Source organism: Ptychodera flava, chromosome 8 (assembly GCF_041260155.1).
Source record: "Ptychodera flava strain L36383 chromosome 8, AS_Pfla_20210202, whole genome shotgun sequence".
Classification (NCBI taxonomy): Eukaryota; Metazoa; Hemichordata; class Enteropneusta; family Ptychoderidae; genus Ptychodera; species Ptychodera flava.
Window position 1 is genome coordinate 32,787,712 of NC_091935.1, and position 15,584 is coordinate 32,803,295.

General features: G+C 39.2%; 1 protein-coding gene across 1 annotated transcript in view; it reads right to left on the minus strand.

Moving 5' to 3' along the window:
- The window catches only part of LOC139138075 (interleukin-12 receptor subunit beta-2-like), a 277,102-nt gene extending 262,842 nt beyond the window's left edge, over positions 1 to 14,260 (minus strand). Inside the window, exon 1 of the mRNA XM_070706299.1 lies at positions 14,089 to 14,260. The gene's annotated coding sequence lies outside the window, so the exon portion shown is untranslated. The remainder of the gene's footprint in view (positions 1 to 14,088) is intronic.
- Positions 14,261 to 15,584: the final 1,324 nt, after the last annotated feature.

The following is a 15,584-nucleotide window of genomic DNA, read 5'->3' on the forward strand; positions in this document are numbered from 1 at the left end:
TACAGTGTTGTCCTTATATTTAAAAGTAGCCAGGTAATTTAAGAAAGTAGGCGGGTGGACTGAGAGGGAGATAAGCGAACGAGCGGCGAGTTTGCGTAGCAAACGACAGGGGAGAGCGCGAGAGGGGGTGTCCCTCCTCTGGCAAGGCGAAAAATGAAATTTTGGAGTGGAATTGGTGGCATCTGAAACGGGTCGACTCCACATTTCCTTTTTGACGCCATCGTTAAAGACGACCTAAGATGGCCTTTAGCTAATCAAACCAATCACGCTGCTCGTAACAAAGGCAACACCGTAGGCGCGTCTATCAGCCAATCACACTATTTAACAAGTAAAAGATTTGGCTCAAAAAGCCACAAATGGGTATTTAGAAACTGTTTTAAGTTTGTGCAGTTCCAAGTGGCGAAAGGGGTCGCGAAACTGCTAATCGTACGTGTGCCATCTAACAGCTGGCAGTGCGATCACGAAATTAATAGGTCTATAAAAATAATCTCGTTAAAAGTAGCCGGGAAAAAATGCAAAACAGGCGGCTTCTAAGGACAACACTGTAAGTATAGCTTGCATAAAGTCTTATAAGTAGTTGTGAATAATAAGATTTTTTGACCTAAATTGATAGAGACATTCTTAAAACTGAAAACTACCAGATTTTATCACAATTTGAAAATCCAAACTTAGTGATCCCAAAAATGTACATTGTAAATTTAACAGCTGTCAGATGAGTAGTTTGAAGAATATAATTTTTTTACTGAAAATCACAAAAATAGCGAAAAAATGTTGAATGCAAGGCAGAAGTCACCACACTTTTGCACATCTTAACTAGATATACCAATATTCATAGCTGTCAGATGAATAGATATGATGATTTTGGTTTTCGACCAAAAATAGGCCTAAAAATACAGCACTAGAGCTTTCATCACAATTTGCGCACCAGATGTCATCCGAGTGAACCAGTATTCAAACTTTCAGAGCTGTCTGATGAGTTTTTCTTCGAAAATATGATTTTTGGACAATAAATCACAAAAAATAGACTGAACATGCTACATTACAGATTTTTTTACAATTTGAACAAAATCACATAAGGTCATCCCATGTAGTAACTATGCAAAATTTCAAGGCTCTTGGACAAACAGGTCTGAAGAAGGTTTTTCACTAAAAATAGTATTAGTATTTGGGCTCACACTTAGATAAGGATCTCAGTTTCAGGTTAAACACCGATAACATCTACAAAAAAGCTCAGCAACGCATGTATCTTTTACGTAAACTTACGAATTTCAATGTCAGCACCCATGTACTAGTTTCGGTTTATCGTTGTTGTATCGAGAGTGTGCTAACTTTTAATATTATCTCTTGGTTTGGCCATCTCTCCGTCAGAGATAAAACGAGATTATCAAGACTTGTTAATATCTGCAACAAACTAGTTGGGGTACGATTCAATGACCTGGAAAAAATGTACACACAGGCTCTTCGGAGGAAAGCTTGTTGATTTTGAATGACAAATCTCACCCATTACATTGTCATTTCCAATATTTACCTTCGGGTCGCCGATTATTGGTGCCTAGAGCAAAGAAAAATGTTTTTAAGAAATCGTTCATCCCGTCTGCTGTTGCCATTTTAAATAAGAACAAGTCATAACTATCGTCAGGAAGCAGAGCTTCCATCTTTTAACAGAGGATTTTAGGATTGGCTTATGTGTAGTTTGTCGTTTTGTGTAACTGTTCTTTATGTAGTTGATGTGTTTTGCTTTTTAACGCCTGGTGCCAAAGATAATTTTCCACTTAGATTGGACAATAAAGTAAAGTATTACTGAAAATAATGAAAATTTTTATTCTCAAAAACAATACCAGGTACGCATCTCAATAACCAAATATGGCTATCAGTTCTAGAGCTTCAAAATTTTGACAGAGTATGTCTTTTTTCTTACCTAATTTGCACGTTTTCAACATGAATATGCTCATTTGAACAGTGTCACATTTCCACCTTATGATGGACCTGCACACGAAATACTAAGACAGAAGGTACAGCACTTTTTCAGTTTCTGATGTGGACAGACATACCGGTATACCAGGTACATGTATATATTAAAAGACAAACACGTATATACATACATATATACATGTAAATAGAGATGTCAGACATTTTCTAGCCCATACAAATACCTCCCACATTGCCATAATGGGAGCTAAAAATGTAAAATTTCACATGATAAGAGTTGGCGCTGAGTACTCCAAACAAGCTCACACAAATGAAAGGAGGTGTTGATGATAACTTCAAAATACACTACAATTGATTTTTTTACAAACTTGCATGATCAAAATTGCAAGATAATGTACTCTAAGGTATTGTTTATCATAATTGCAAAGTTCCTTTTCTCAAGGAAACATATTTTATTAAATTTTAATCATAAATTTTTGATTATTAACCTGTTATCTGTGCCATTGGATCGTTTTGTAATTAAGGTGCTTAATCTGCAAAACAGACAATAAGGCAAATATTATACACCAATTTTGCCTTTTATTAATTTCTTGGCAGATTGCCTGGCAATTTTTGCCATGAGGAAGGCAGATAGTAGGTGAGCAGAATATATTCTGAAATACATAATAGCTAAGCAGACAACTTAGGAGAAAGCCAAGTATATGCACAGAGAATGGGATCCAGTTGTTTGTTGGGGATTGTCAGAGTACCAAGGACAATTGTAAAACCAACAAGGACTATACCAGCAGCTACTGGATTGACTGTGATTGACTACTTGTACAAATTGATTAAAATATTGAAATCTGAGGCAAATACGATTTAATTCTTACATATTCAATTTAACCCTGCTACTGATCATAAATCCACTTTTACTACTAAATAAAACTAAACATCGTGTAACTTCTGCTAAGCAGTTTTGTCACTTGTTCATTCCACAAAGTATGGATGAATAACTGACCAAATGAGAGTTCTGTCAGGTAAACTTTGATTTTGACTGTCAGAGAGTGATGATATTACATTTATTTGGCTGATCACAATTTCTTTCCGTCAGGGTAAAATTCTCAGGAAAATTTCGTTTGAAGGTTCACATGGATGGGATGAGGGTGGTTCGGATAAGAGGTACTCTCAATGTTACATTGTGTGACATTATTTTGTGACATTACATGACAAACCTGGGTTAAGTGATGAAAGAATCTCCACAGTCCAGTAGGTATGGAACCTAAAGCTTGTTGTTGTTGGTGATGACATCTTGTTGATACCAAATGCTGAACAAAACTAATGCATTTCATTAAGCTGTATTCATGTGCATCAGACCATGAAGTGACCACAAGCAGTGAATACAGTAAAAGTCTTGATAGGATTTTCACTCACGATGTAGTATGGCAGCCACAATCACCTAGCGAAGACATCACAGCTAAAGAGTGGTTCAACAACTGGAGCTATAGTTGTTACAATTTTTCTGACTGCAAGTCCCCTCCACATGCTGCACAGGCATATCAAATAACTTCTCTCTTGAGTATACTACATTCAATTTGGCAATTCCGAGCACCTGTGATACGCTGTATAGTGTTCATGAAGAAACTTGCAATTACACACTGCTCACCAACTTTATCGAAGCAATATGAATGCATTGCTTAACTGGGCAAAGATATTGAATAAGTCACATTGCACAAAATTGACATGTGTTGCCTTCGCTGATTAACTGTTTCGTAGGCAACTGGGTAACTGGGCAATTACAATTAAGTGCTTGTTTTTGAAATCTGGAATTTACGATAGTTGCAGTATGTGGCAAGCTTGCTACTTGTATATACATCACTGATAAAGACATTTGTTGTACAGTAGTGCACATGTCTGGACGCAAGTTTTATCATGTAACTAAACTGAAAACGCTTGATGATGCTAACAGGTGTCTGCATCGTTTCTTTGATGGTAGCATTTCAAAACCCATGAATAGACATTTTTTTTCAAGGAATAGTTCACTCATGAAGGATATGATAACGTTTTTCTGTATAATTGCCAGATATGCAGGAGATACAAATAAAGTTTACTTCTCAAATTGCAATGTGCTTGCAATCAATCTCTTAATGTACCATAAGATCTTTAAGGTCAGGGACTTGATACCCGGGATCAAGTTAATCCCGTTCACCGTTGACATTCACGGGCGGGATCGAAGGTTTATGTCTTTGTAACACACGATTAGTGTGCACAAGAGGTTGTAAACAGGCCAATGTGTTGACATGCAAACAACAGATTATACGTAACTGAATATAATGGCGAGACCAGTACACCGAGAAACAACTCTTCATGAAGCCCGCGATGCTTGTAGCAATAACAGGTGTACTTCAACAGTAATGACGAAGGTATAACAGCACGACGCTGCTGTAACTGACGCCACTATTACGTTCCGAATTGGGCTTACCCAGGGCCCGGACGCGGGCTGCAACTGTACAATCATTTGCAGCTAAACAATAGCGTAGACGTCGTGCCATTGCCAACTTGAAGATACTCTGCTATTTCCGATCTTTTTGTCTACAGAACTACTAAAAGCCCTCTCACCAAAAAATAATTATGAAATCGTTGATTTAATCGAAAAGTAAGTCCATGGTGCATTAATCTACGAGCTTATTTATAGAAAAATGTAACATCACCGATCATGAGAAACGTGATGTTGAAGAACGTATCTTTGAACAGAAGACTTTTGGTTATATCTTGATATGAAATAAGTCAAATTTCGGGAAAGTGTCTGTACATTTTCGATATCTGTGTAGCGCAAATGTGTAGACCGACACTGCTTCCATCCATCCTTCGGACTGAGTTCGCGACTGCATAAACCACCTCTCTCTCTCTCTCTCTCTCTCTCTCTCTCTCTCTCTCTCTCTCTCTCTCTCTCTCTCTCTCTCTCTCTCTCTCTCTCTCGTCTAGCCATTTGATGTTTTATTTTGCCGACATTCATTTAACGGTTCACGATCACCGCTCAATGTTGATGTCGATTTCAATTTACGAAGTTTACCAGGTAAGCTTCGTAACTGGAGACATGTCACGACCTGGAGCTAGTTATCACCATCGAAAGTCTGTAAACGTTTCTGCTTCCGATTGGACATATTGACATGTAAATACACAGGTGACTTAGTGCGTAAATATTGAATGGAAATATGAATTTCACAAAAGTCTGTGACTTTCAAACTTGTCGTACAAATAGCAATGAACATGGCGGATCAATGACGCCGAGATGTGTTTTTCCTCGCGACCCGGCGCTGGTGAGAGCGACTCGCAAAAATTTCCCAACCTGGTAAGTATATGGCTTTGCCACGTGTGCTGGGTAATGTACATGTAAACTAATAATTACAAGTTTAGTATTTTCTGTAAACCGATATGTCTTTCGATCGCGAAAGATTCGGATATCCGAACCTTAACAGTAGCTACGCAGCTCGAAAGTTATCCTCAGAAACAGGACAGGAACATTGGTCAAAGCCGGATTTCGCATGTTGGCTATGGAAACAAGCTGTTCATTCTCAGGAGAAAGCATGCAATGTACTGCGTATTACTGATGCTCCCTTGGTCCGTTGACTGTGGCCATCCCTACACACCGTCAATTGCCTAACAATCACAGGATTCAATCACGTGTGTCTCCAAAATTTTGATACATTCATTCAACCAATCATCAACCATGGAACACTACGGCTACGGTTCAAGGATGTTAACGAAGAGACACCATCATTTTCGCAGAATTGTTTTGACTAGTTTTAAGGAGAATATGGGCGATGTGCGTACGGTCGCACATCAAACCGACAAATGCACGCTTAGATAAAAAATCTGATGTCCGAAAAGTTTTTTTATTCAACCTACTGAGTCATCGCCTTTGTTATCGCCTAAACATCCCGGAGTGTTTTTCGGGGAGACTGCAACATGAATATCCCCAGTGCATAAAGTACGGACGTTCATTCAATATCTATTCACTGTTTCGCAAAACATCCCGTCAAATATGTGATTGGCGAACGGACCAAGATTGTATACGTTGGTCAGAAACTAATGACAATATAAGCTTTGGATAATCGCAATCATACCAATCCATACTCCAAAGACATTAGGTCAGAATTCGTAAGACTATAGTTGTAAACATAGACACAAAACAGCACAAAGCAGACAGTAATACTATCATCGATCGACAAAAGAAGAGAAATCTAATCATAGATGGGGAATGAAAACAGTCAACTGTGTATGGGTTAATCAATTGTGAACAAAAGACTTAGTATTTTGATTTATTGACTGAGCACCAGGAAGGATATTTTATTCAACTTGAAAAAATGTCGGCGCATTTCCCTTGACATCGGATTCCATGGCAATGGAGCAACACACGGTGTCGTTTAGGTGTTCAAAAATCTTTTAAAACGGCAAGACGATAATAATAATACTTTTCACGACAGGAAATCGAAAGGATCTTGAATTTGAACTTTAAATGACAGTTCTGTGGAAGAAACGATCGGAAATAGCGGCATGTCTTGGTACGACATCTACGCGAGAACGTGCTTTGGCTTGAGTGACATACTAGCGGGCACAGGCGCTCGAGCTGGGTGGTCTGCTAAATATATCGCTTTTACGGCTCGATCTATCGATCCCGCAGTCTATATGCCCGCCACTGCAACCTAAATGAGTTAGTCAGGTGGCTTAACAAAAATATCGTTACACGGATGACAAAAGTGCCAAATTTGCTACAGATGTTCGCATATATGTGTAGATCAATTTTAGCTATTGCTTTAAAAATTTTGGCCACCGGAAAGGCTCGATGACGTCATAAATTCAAAATAGTCGCCATTGTAACGCTTAAAAATGGTAAAATACGTCTAATTCAGGCAGTTTTCAATATTTTTGTATAAACGACACAAACATCCCAAATTACAAATACAACATGAATTGATTCAAATCAATTATTATGATGACGTCATAAAGCCAAAATGGCTGACCAAATTCAAAATATCCCCCATATTATCGTCTGACAATGTTCAAATACCGTTAATTAAGCCTGTTTCCAGTATTTTATCACCTGTACTGAAATTAACACCCAAAATTATAGACAAAACATATAACTGATACAAATTCATTATTGTAATGACGTCATAAAAGCAAAATGGTGACCGAAAATTACAAAATGACCTATTATGAAGTTCACTGTGACTAGTAAAATAGCCAATTTACGTGACAAAATAATACTTTAAAGGTAATCTACAATTTGTCTTGATAATCCATAAACTCAAAATAAATGATAAATGTACTAAAACTTAGCTAATAAGCCCAACACAAATTACAAACTATTATGAAATTATTCATTTTTAACAATGACCTCTGTCTGAAAAACTGAACCAATATAAACGAAATAAAGGTATCTTTACCCATAGGTTCAACCTTTGAAAGTGTTACGTTATAGTGAGTAGATCAATAGTGATGTGATTTCATGATTACGAAAACCATGGCGAGAAACCGGTGAATAAATCATGCCTTGACCCTGGTCATGTGGCCTTGGTCCCTGAAAAAGGGTATTATGTTTGTGATTTTGGTCTTTTACTTCCTTTGTTTCAGAAGCCTTTTTCGTTTGAATTTTCTTGGATTTTTATGTCTCGGTGTGTGGTGACATAGTTTTGTGCTACAGTTACTGTAGTTCTGTCACTTGTTCATTCCACAAAGTATGGATGAATAACTGACCAAATGAGAGTTCTGTCAGGTAAACTTTGATTTTGACTGTCAGAGAGTGATGATATTACATTTATTTGGCTGATCACAATTTCTTTCCGTCAGGGTAAAATTCTCAGGAAAATTTCGTTTGAAGGTTCACATGGATGGGATGAGGGTGGTTCGGATAAGAGGTACTCTCAATGTTACATTGTGTGACATTATTTTGTGACATTACATGACAAACCTGGGTTAAGTGATGAAAGAATCTCCACAGTCCAGTAGGTATGGAACCTAAAGCTTGTTGTTGTTGGTGATGACATCTTGTTGATACCAAATGCTGAACAAAACTAATGCATTTCATTAAGCTGTTTTCATGTGCATCAGACCATGAAGTGACCACAAGCAGTGAATACAGTAAAAGTCTTTATAGGATTTTCACTCACAATGTAGTATGGCAGCCACAATCACCTAGCGAAGACATCACAGCTAAAGAGTGGTTCAACAACTGGAGCTATAGTTGTTACAATTTTTCTGACTGCAAGTCCCCTCCACATGCTGCACAGGCATATCAAATAACTTCTCTCTTGAGTATACTACATTCAATTTGGCAATTCCGAGCACCTGTGATACGCTGTATAGTGTTCATGAAGAAACTTGCAATTACACACTGCTCACCAACTTTATCGAAGCAATATGAATGCATTGCTTAACTGGGCAAAGATATTGAATAAGTCACATTGCACAAAATTGACATGTGTTGCCTTCGCTGATTAACTGTTTTGTAGGTACCTGGGTAACTGTGCAGTTACAATTAAGTGCTTGTTTTTGAAATCTGGAATTTACGATAGTTGCAGTATGTGGCAAGCTTGCTACTTGTATATACATCACTGATAAAGACATTTGTTGTACAGTAGTGCACATGTCTGGACGCAAGTTTTATCATGTAACTAAACTGAAAACGCTTGATGATGCTAACAGGTGTCTGCATCGTTTCTTTGATGGTAGCATTTCAAAACCCATGAATAGACATTTTTTTTCAAGGAATAGTTCACTCATGAAGGATATGATAACGTTTTTCTGTATAATTGCCAGATATGCAGGAGATACAAATAAAGTTTACTTCTCAAATTGCAATGTGCTTGCAATCACAGAGTAACATAGACAGAGTAGCAACACTTGCATGCCTTTTGTTCCATGGTCGTCTCGGTAGACTATTGGCTTTTCATATTAAAATGAGCTCCAAAGGTGTTAAACTTTTTGGAGGCTTTGTTTGTGGTTGATGATTACACGAGATTATGCGAAAAATACGACGAGATGGCATCGTACTGCCAGTCGCGTAGCAACCATAGTTACTTTGTGAGCTCTCAGGCCAGAAACATTGCTTCACGCCAATCAAAACATAACACGGCAGCAGTATCATAAACATGTCCTTCCTTGACGCACGTGTAAAAGAGGGTACGACTGACCGTAAACCATTGAGTAAAACCAGACAGTATCGATAAAAGACTTTCAAATTTGGTTCAAACACACTCATTATATATTCATAAAAATATGAGAGGAATTTTTAAAACTGTAAACTCGTTTTCCTGAAGCTCAAAACACTCCCGTTTTCGCCCGCACGTCAATTCTGCTCAGCACCACACGACAACAACAACACAAACTTTGCTGAACATACTTCGCTTAACAATTGGCGAAAATCCGAAAACTACCGAAGGATTCATGGTCGGCACTCTTCGAAAAGAGAGGCGAGAGCAGCCTGAGGCACAGAGTATCATAGACAGAGTTGTAACGCCTGCATGCCTTTTGTTCCATGGTCGTCTCGGTAGACTATTGGCTTTTCATATTAAAATGAGCTTCAAAGGTGTTAAACTTTTTGGAGGCTTTGTTTGTGGTTGATGATTACACGAGATTATGCGAAATATACGACGAGATGGCATCGTACTGCCAGTCGCGTAGCAACCATAGTTACTTTGTGAGCTCTCAGGCCAGAACATTGCTTCACGCCAATCAAAACATAACACGGCAGCAGTATCATAAACATGTCCTTCCTTGACGCACGTGTAAAAGAGGGTACGACTGACCGTAAACCATTGAGTAAAACCAGACAGTATCGATAAAAGACTTTCAAATTTGGTTCAAACACACTCATTATATATTCATAAAAATATGAGAGGAATTTTTAAAACTGTAAAGCTCACTTTCCTGAAGCTCAAAACACTCCCGTTTTCGCCCGCACGTCAATTCTGCTCAGCACCACACGACAACAACAACACAAACTTTGCCGAACATACTTTCGCTTAACAATTTGCGAAAATCCGAAAACTACCGAAGGATTCATGGTCGGCACTCTTCGGAAAAGAGAGGCGAGAGCAACCTGAGGCACAGAGTATCATAGACAGAGTAGCAACGCCTGCATTCCTTTTGTTCCATGGTCGTCTCAGTAGACTATTGGCTTTTCATATTAAAATGAGCTTCAAAGGTGTTAAACTTTTTGGAGGCTTTGTTTGTGGTTGATAATTACACGAGATTATGCGAAATATACGACGAGATGGCGAGTACTGCCAGTCGCGTAGCAACCATAGTTACTTTGTGAGCTCTCAGGCCAGAAACACTGCTTCACGCCAATCAAAACATAACACGCCAGCAGTTTCATAAACATGTCCTTCCTTGACGCACGTGTGAAAGACGGTATGACTGACCGTAAACCATTGAGTAAAACCAGACAGTCTCGATAAAAGACTTTCAAATTTGGTTCAAACACACTCATTATATATTCATAAAAATATGAGAGGAATTTTTAAAACTGTAAAACTCACTTTCCTGAAGCTCAAAACACTCCCGTTTTCGCCAGCACGTCAATTCTGCTCAGCACCACACAAAAACAACAACACAAACTTTGCCGAACATACTTTCGCTTAACAATTGGCGAAAATCCGAAAATTACCGAAGGATTCATGGTCGGCACTCTTCGGAAAAGAGGGGCGAGAGCAACCTGAGGCGAGGCGAACATGGATGGGTTACGTAACCGCTTCACGCCTTAAACAATACCCGTTGCCACTCTAACTATCTTTCTCTATGTTGCAATCAATCGCTTAATGTACCATAAGATCTTTAAGGTCAGGGACTTGATACCCGGGATCAAGTTAATCCCGTTCACCGTTGACATTCACGGGCGGGATCGAAGGTTTATGTCTTTGTAACACACGATTAGTGTGCACAAGAGGTTGTAAACAGGCCAATGTGTTGACATGCAAACAACAGATTATACGTAACTGAATATAATGGCGAGACCAGTACACCGAGAAACAACTCTTCATGAAGCCCGCGATGCTTGTAGCAATAACAGGTGTACTTCAACAGTAATGACGAAGGTATAACAGCACGACGCTGCTGTAACTGACGCCACTATTACGTTCCGAATTGGGCTTACCCAGGGCCCGGACGCGGGCTGCAACTGTACAATCATTTGCAGCTAAACAATAGCGTAGACGTCGTGCCATTGCCAACTTGAAGATACTCTGCTATTTCCGATCTTTTTGTCTACAGAACTACTAAAAGCCCTCTCACCAAAAAATAATTATGAAATCGTTGATTTAATCGAAAAGTAACACAGTGGTGCACAAATCTATAAGCTTATTTATAGAAAAAATGTACATCACCGATCATATACGTGGTGTTGAAGAACGTATCTTTGAACAGAAGACTTTTGGTTATACTCTTGCTATGAAATAAGTCAAATTTCGGGAAAGTGTCTGTACATTTTCGATATCTGTGTAGCGCAAATGTGTAGACCGACACTGCATCAATCCATCCTTCAGACTGAGTTCGCGACTGCATAAACCACCATCCCCCCCCTCTCTCTCTCTCTCTCTCTCTCTCTCTCTCTCTCTCTCTCTCTCTCTCGTCTAGCCATTTGATGTTTTATTTTGCCGACATTCATTTAACGGTTCACGATCACCGCTCAATGTTGATGTCGATTTCGATTTACGAAGTTTACCAGGTAAACTTCGTAACTGGAGACATGTCACGACCTGGAGCTAGTTATCACCATCGAAAGTCTGTAAACGTTTCTGCTTCCGATTGGACATATTGACATGTAAATCACAGGTGATTTTAGTGCGTAAGTATTGAATGGAAATATGAATTTCACAAAAGTCTGTGACTTTCAAACTTGTCGTACAAACAACATGGCGGATCAATGACGCCGTTGTGCTTTTTCCTCGCGACCCGGCGCTGGTGAGAGCGACTCGCAAAAAATTTCGAAAGTTATCCTCAGAAACAGGACAGGAACATTGATTGGTTAAAGCCGGATTTCGCATGTTGGCTATGGAAACAAGCTGTACATTCTCAGGAGAAAGCATGCAATGTACTGCGTATTACTGATGCTCCCTTGGTCCGTTGACTGTGGCCATCCCTACACACCGTCAATTGCCTAACAATCACAGGATTCAATCACGTGTGTCTCCAAAATTTTGTTACATTAGTTCGAACAATCATCAACCATGGAACACACAAAAAAAAACAATGGTCGCGGCTACGGGTTTAAGGACGTTAACGAAGAGACACCATCATTTTCGCAGAATTGTTTTGACTAGTTTTAAGGAGAATATGGGCGATGTGCGTACGGTCGCACATCAAACCGACAAATGCACGCTTAGATAAAAAATCTGATGTCCGAAAAGTTTTTTATTCAACTTACTGAGTCATCGCCTTTGTTATCGCCTAAACATCCCCGGAGCTCTTTTCGGGGAGACTGCAACATGAATATCCCCCAGTGCATAGAGTACGGCCGTTCATTCAATATTTATTCACTGTTTCGCAAAACATCTCGTCAAACAAGTGATTTGGCGAACGGACCAAGATTTTATACGTTTCCTCAGGAACTAACGACAATATAAGCTTTGGATAATCGCAATCATACCAATCCATACTCCAAAGACATTAGGTCAGAATTCGTAAGATAATAGTTTTAGTTGTAAACATAGACACAAAACAGCACAAAACAGCCAGTAATACTTTCATCGATCGACAAAGAAGAGAAATCTAATCATAGATGGGGGAATCGAAACAGTCAACTGTCTATGGTTTAATCAATCGTGAACAAAATACTTAGTATTTTGATTTATTGACTAAGCACCAAGGAAGGATATTTTATTCAACTTGAAAAAATGTCGGCGCATTTCCCTTGACATCGGATTCCATGGCAATGGAGCAACACACGGTGTCGTTTAGGTGTTCAAAAATCTTTTAAAACGGCAAGACGATAATAATAATACTTTTCACGACAGGAAATCGAAAGGATCTTGAATTTGAACTTTAAATGACAGTTCTGTGGAAGAAACGATCGGAAATAGCGGCATGTCTTGGTACGACATCTACGCGAGAACGTGCTTTGGCTTGAGTGACATACTAGCGGGCACAGGCGCTCGAGCTGGGTGGTCTGCTAAATAGATCGCTTTTTCGGCTCGATCTATCGATCCCGCAGTCTATGTGCCCATCACTGCAACATAAATGAGTGTTTAGGTTGCAGTCGTGGGCATATCGACGACGGGATCGATAGATCGAGCCGAAAATCGAACTATTTAGCAGACCACCAAGCTAAAGGGCGCCGGTGCTCGCGGGTCTGCACTGTGGTCGCCCCATCTAATTACAATGCTGTGCCGTATCTAACATGTTGACAACGTAAACGTTGCTATACATCTAACATCGCAAACGTTTACCGATTCACACCTTTAGCGCGTCCTTTTTGATTGACAGCTTGTATATGTAGACCTTTATTAAGGCCGCTTGCCACGCAAGTTGAAGACAAAGAGAAATACCTTCATCGATCAAAATCAGCTTTATTTATGCTCAAATCATAAAATTTTATCGATACGTTCAATCACTAGACATTCATAGTTAGGTTTATGTGCATGGACGCCTAAGTTTCTTCGCCTGTATTGTTTTTACGGCGCGACCGAGCGTGACGCTATCCATGACACGCTTAGCATAAACTAACTCCATGGAGGTAGGAAGAGACTCTACCAGGGGCAGCTAGCTATTTATACCCGACCATTGCCTTTAAAGATATCTGACTATCTGTACACTGAAATATGTTTATCTGTTACATGTACAAATACCAGTATGTTCATGGAAATTATGAGTCAAAGTGTGATCATGATTCACCATTTATCACTGCATTGCTCTGCCAGTCTGACTCATTTCCAACATTTATCATATACTGTGTTCAATCTGTCTGACAGAGCAAGTGAGTTGTTAAAATAGAGAGGTAAAACTATTAGGAAGTACCTGTTGGTCACCTGTTAGTCAACACGTAAACTTTCAATTTACTACACTGTATGTAGACTGGAATGAGATGTGCAGCAAGAGATACAAGGAGCTGGGACTGACACATTACAGCCCTGTACTGCATTCTCTGAATAATACATGTTTACTGGAAGAAGAAAAACTCACATTTAACTGCTTCAGAATAACAACCATAATAGATTGCCGAATTGGCCGAATGGTATTCCTTGGTCATTCAAAGCCTTTGTCAGTTGCTCAGTGACAAAACATCTCACCCTGCCACACAGTCGGAGTGTGCCCAATTAGAGGACAGCAGTTCCTATGAACTGTTGACTATTCTGCGAATATCAACCTGCGTAGGATGCTCTTATGCATGTCATTCTGAAGATTGAAGTACCTCATTTGAATACAGGGGGCACTATAATTGTCAATCCCTGATTTTCGGATTAGTTCTTGTTGACCTTGAATACTTATATGGTGTTAGCCATTTGTTTTCCATTGAAATTTTTATCAAGTTACAGTTCACTTTTAGAGAAAGTTAGCTGATAAATGACCTGCCCCTTTCAGGAAAGATTTATGCCACTCTTCACACTGTTCAGCATAAATTTGGTTGTCCATCATTTCTGTTTTTCTAGATCATGGAGTCTTTTGATTAGTTTGCACTTATACCTCTCTCTCCAGGGTCTATGGTTTGGGCAAAGTGAAAAACCCAGGCCCAGTCGGGCCTAGTCGAGCCTAGTCGGGCCCTCTAGGTTAGCGATCTAAAATTTAAAGCGAATTCAAACACGGAAATCCCCGCAGAGACAGAGTTTCGCGAAGCTTCATTGTGCCTCAGCTGGCCCTGTCGTGACGCAAGGGATCACTGCCAAAATTGTTTGCCGTCCGCGTGCGGACGGCATATATTAGAATGGGATTTTAAACGTTATTTTTAAGGCTTGATTTTGATCATATGATAGTTATGAATTAAAGATAAAATTATATGTCCAATCGTAAACAGCAATGCAAATCTTGATCTTCCATGTCACAATTAATATACAAATGTACAACACACGTCGTACAATTGAACCCATTACGTGAAATTCTTAGATTGCTCCATTAAGTGTTGACTACATCATTCTTTATATTATTCAAATATATTGTTGTTTTCTTCAAAACCTCGTAAACATCCTTGTAATACGTAATTTGCGTCTTGTTACATTTGTCCCAAATATGTTTTGTATTCATAATTGAGGTCTTGTTATTTTAATTAATAATTTTACTGGCGACTATGACCACCTAGTGCATGCATAAACCTCCGTCAGAGACAAGCTATCTTCGTAATACAACCAGTTGATTACTATCACACTGAAAATGTGGTACATTATGTACTGGTATAGTGTTTATTGCCATTGTTCATAATGGAATTTTTGTTCAGACTCCCAGTCACCTAACTCTAAGTATGCTTGCTATAACAAGTATAACCTGTGTTTCCAAGCATTGCTTTCAACGTGCTTAATGAAAAGCATAATAAACACTGCATTGTAAATGTAACAGATGATTTTTCATACTTGTGCGATTGGAAAGTTAAAGTTTAGGGGCCGTCGACAATTAAAGCTGACGCACGAGAAACGTAATTCCTTCGTTTTACTTGAAACCCCCTCCCTCCCCCCTCAAAACGAAAGTTC